General features: G+C 51.6%; 1 non-coding gene across 1 annotated transcript; it reads left to right on the plus strand.

The window, feature by feature from the left end:
* The first annotated feature begins 228 nt into the window (after positions 1 to 228).
* TRNAA-UGC lies at positions 229 to 300 on the plus strand. The gene has a single exon. It is a non-coding gene; the product is annotated as a tRNA-Ala (tRNA).
* Positions 301 to 4,770: the final 4,470 nt, after the last annotated feature.

A 4,770-nucleotide genomic window follows, 5' to 3' on the forward strand; every position in this document is an offset into this window, starting at 1 on the left:
GGAGAGGGCTGAGAGTATCTCTGCACCCTGAGCCCAGGGCACCCACTCTCTGTGCCCCACACATAGAATCTGGCCCTGCTGCAAAGTGACCTCTAAGAAACGGCAGCCTCCAGGACAGCATGTTTGGCCTCAGAGCAGGGAATGTGTCCCCCATGCTGCCTTTAGGCCACTAGGTGCTCTGGAAACAGGAGGGCTCTGAGTATAACCTATAGCATACATGACTGTCCAGGGTATGTAGCTCAGTGGTAGAGCACATGCTTTGCATGTATGAGGTCCTGGGTTCAATCCCCAATATCTCCAAGTTCTTTTCACCCTGCTGCTTTGCTCATGACCAGAAGGGATGTGGCCCAGCAGTCTGCCTGCAGGAATTTCAGTCCTGCTCAGTGAGGGGCAAGTGCCAATTGCGTGGAAGTTCTGGGGGGGTTTCTGCTCCCAAGTCTCCTCTGTACATTTAAGATTCCCACCAGCTGTGCTGCTTGGGACAAGGGTAGATGAGAAGGGAGAATCCTCCAGCACTGGAAAGGAAGTTCCCATCTGCACAGACTGAGAGGCAAAGACTAGACTTATTTCTTGTCTGGGCCCAATCTTTTCACCTGGTATAGCCCTTGTTCCAGCTCAGGTGATAGCTAGGGGATGTCTCGTGACTGCAGCCATGTTTGTTCAGTTCCACCCCCTTATACAGCTTTGATACAAGGCAGGAATTTTTTGTCTCTCTCCTGAGGAAGAGCCCCAGGTTTAAGATGGATTCCTGTACCAGGTGACATGGTCACATGTCCTGTGAAACCCCCAAGCCTTCATTCTTCCTGGCCTGACTCACAGATGGTGCAGGACAGAGCCATCTCCAGTCAATTGTCCTGGTTAATGGGAGCCATCAAGAGTCCAAACCACTGTTAATGGCCCACACTTTGCATCATTACAACAGGACCTCAGAGTTATAGTTCATATTTCTAGTTTCAGATACAGGAATGATCGGTTCATACAAATAGGATGAACACACACAGTAGATTATAAGCTTTGTAATGATACTGCACAAGAGACCTTTTGCATGAAGCATGTTCCAGTTACATCATATTCACACTCATTAGCATATATTCATAAAATCCTATGGAGTGCAACGTCACAGCAGGGAAAGGGTTTTACTGCGGCACTTGGGAGCAGTTGAGTTTCATGTTCAGGCTGTGGTATGAGTTCCTCCAGGTTTCTTGTAAGCACACAGGGACCTTCGAGGGTGCTCTCGATACAGGAATGGCCCTTACATGATAAAGTGATGTAGTTTGCATTTTCCTTTTTTATTTCTGTATTTCCAATGACATTTCTGTTTGTGATTTCGTTTTGCTTTGTATAACTGTGTTTTCTCCTGGATTTGATATTTAATGAAAAAAAGAATAAGGCCTCAGGGCGTTGGATGGAGGAGCAGGCTTGGGCTAGGACTGCTAAGCGAGTGAGAGTGGCAGGTTTTCTGTATAGTTTCCTGCCCTCATTTTCATGACCAGTTTCTCTTCTGCACGAAATTTGCCTCTTTTCAAATGTGACCCTGGTTAGTTCAGACTTTTAATCTGAGGGTCAAGGGTTCAAGTCCCTGGTGAGGTAAAGAAAGACTTTCCCCCTGTGATATCCCCAAAAAGGTTTTGAAGGACTCTCCTTGACTTCAGCTTCGCCTTTTCAAGACATGGCCTTTCCTAGGAAGGGCCCTTTACTGCCTGGGACTGAAGGTGCTACTGCCTCACCTGTCCACTGGCCTCACAGTCTGGAGGAAGAAAGGCCTCTTGGCCTGCAGCAAAGTCCGTGCGCTGACTTTTTGAGCAAATGCAGGGCTGGCCAGACAGGCATGTTCCCACTGAGTCCTCCCTGCCAGAAAAAATTGTCCCCACAGACAAGGGCGGCTCCAGGCCCCAGCACGCCAAGCGCATGCTTGGGACAGCAAGCCATGGGGGGTGCTCTGCTGGTCGCTGCGAGGGTGGCAGGCAGGCTGCTTTCGGCGGCATGCCTGCAAAGGGTCCGTTGGTCCTGCGACTTCGGCGGACCTCCCGCAGGCAAGCCACTGAAGGCAAGCTGCCTGCCGTGCTTGGGGCGGCAAAATACCTAGAGCCGCCCCTACCCATGGAGTCCTCCCTGCTGGAAGTCTACAGTAATCAACAGGTGCTCTGCTGGTCCCATGGTGTAAGGGCCAGCACTCAGGACTTTGAATCCTGCAATCTGAGTTGAAGTCTCAGTGGAATCTGAGAACAATTCCTGTGCCACAAACCCTGCTGGGTCTTCCAAGTCTCTGTCTTGCTTTCTCAAAGGCCATGAAAGCCACTACAAATGGTTTTTTTCTCCTGCTGATAATAGCTCACCTTAACTGATCACTCTCGTTATAGTGTGTATGGAAACACCCAATTTTTCATGTTCTATGTATATATATATATATATATATATATATATCTTCCTGCTGTATTTTCCACTGCATGCATCCAATGAAGTTGGTTTGAGACCAGGAAAGCTTATGCTCAAATAAATGTGTTAGTTTCTAAGGTGCCACAAGTACTCCTTGTTCTTTTTGCAGATAAATGAATGGAGGTTAAGTCCATGAATGGCTATTAGCCAGGATGGGTAAGGAATGGTGCCCCTAGCCTCTGTTTGTCAGAGGGTGGAGATGGATGGCAGGAGAGAGATGACTTGATCATTACCTGTTAGGTTCACTCCGTATGGGGCACCTGGCATTGGCCGCTGTTGGCAGATAGGATGCGGGGTTGGATGGACCTTTGGTCTGACCTAGTATGGCCATTCTTACGTTCTTATGAAGGAAGGGGCAGAACCCTGCAACAGAGTTTCTGTAGTGTAGTGGTTATCATGTTTGCCTAATGCACAAAAGGTCCTTGGTTCAAAGCCAGACAGAAACATGCTGGCTTATTTTTCCCAGCTCCTACTGGCCTGTCCCTGCTGTTGTAGAAGGAGCAGTGATTTCTATGCTCAAAAGGTCTGTTATACTTCCCCTGCTCCCACTTTTGTCTCCTCTCCCTCTCTGAATGCCTGTGAAGTGGCTTTCCCCCTCCCGTTCCCCCCTGGAATGCTCCTGGGATGAACGTTCTGGTTGAAGAGCAGAAGAGCTTCCAGGTAGACAAGGTGTCTGGGACACTAATTAGGCAGCACTCACACACCCAGAGCATGGACACTGCCCAAGGTGGAGTGTGACCAACCAGATGCAGCCAAGTCATCTCTAGTCGCAGGCCATGAGGTGCAGGCCCTTAAAAGGGGAAGGGGCCATGTGCTCAGGAGAGCACTCAGAAGCTTGTACCTCCAGTGAATGCCCTTCGCCCGGACCGCCTGGCCAGTGGTTCTCTGCATTGTATTTCATTGTGCCTCAGGAAGATTTACCTTCATCACACCATCCATCACGGTGCTGTGGGACACTTACCTTGCAGAATCCTGACATCTCCAGTGCTGTGCCTGTCCTGGGAGCGTGAGTATGCAAGTGCGAGTGTGACACCCCCCCCCCCGCCGCTTATTTTGAGCTTAGCTGTCAGTATAACAAACGTGCTGCTTTCTGCCAAACTCTGGTGGGTCATTAGTCCTCCCTACGCTGACTAGCTGGCCCAATTTTGGGTAACACCTGCGATAACCCCAACCCCTGCATGGCAGAGGGTAGTGAAATGAGCTGAGAAAAAGCCTTGGCATCAGCAGGGGAAAGCTAGAGGATCTTGGCCAGTCACCTTTTGAAGCCTTGTGGTTTGGTCTCCTCTGCCCTTGGAGGTTGGCCTATGGCGGCCGGCTCTTCCTGCTGGCCTCCTCTGTGTGACTTGCCAAAGGAGGGAGTGAGGCGGGAATGGGGCAAAAGAGGAAAGTCGAGCTGAGGAAGGCAGGGCAGAAGCTAAGCGCCTCAATGCGGCTAAGTGGGGTTAGTAGAGCATCACCATTCGTTCTGCAAAGCCTGGGGAGGTGCGGTTGGCTGCTGGGAGGTAGAATCCTGTGCCTACTTCTTCGCTTCCCAGGGATGGCTACTTGCAGCCCAGGAGAAGAAGGACAGTTCTGGGTGAAAGGAAGACAAGCAAAGCTCTGGGAGGAAATTTGGGTGTGGGGTGTGGGCTCTGCGCTGGGGGAGGGGGTTGGGGTGCAGGAGGGGTGGCGCTTACCCTGGGCACTGCAGCTCCCAAAGTGACTGGTACACACAACCCTCCGGCAGCAGCTCCTAGGTGGGCGGGGCCAGGGGTCTCCGTGTGCCGCTGCCTGCAGGTGCTGCCCCCAGAGCTCCCATTGGCTGCAGTTCCTGGCCAATGGGCGCTGCGGAGTTGGTACTCAGGGCAGGGGCAATGAATGGAGACACTCCCCCCACCCCGGGGATGCTGGGACATGCCGGCCATTTCTGGAAGCGGCACGGAGGGACGGAGGCAGAGGGGGCAGGGAGCCACCTCAGTGCTGTTGGCACATCTCTGCACACCCATGGGGGGAGGGGAGCAGAGGGCCTCCATGTGCTGCCTGGGGTAGGGGCAGTGCACAGAGCTGCCTCCCCTCCCGGGTCTATTACAGGAGTGGGTGGGTGGGGTCTTTTGGCCTGCAAGGTGCAGCAGGTCGGACTACATGATCACACTGGTCCCTTCTGACCTTAAGGGCTCTGAGTCTAAAAGGGAGAGGGAAGTAAAGGGAAAAAAATAAAAAAAAAACCAAACATTATAATACCAGGATGACTCCACCTGCTCATTGTATAGTCCTGCCCCTTTCTTCTTCCACTGGGTGTTGAATGACCTGCAGGACATTGATTCTCTCGTTTCATTGATAAACTGATACAGTGTG

Source organism: Mauremys mutica, unplaced genomic scaffold (genome assembly GCF_020497125.1).
Source record: "Mauremys mutica isolate MM-2020 ecotype Southern unplaced genomic scaffold, ASM2049712v1 Super-Scaffold_100251, whole genome shotgun sequence".
NCBI lineage: Eukaryota > Metazoa > Chordata > Testudines > Geoemydidae > Mauremys > Mauremys mutica.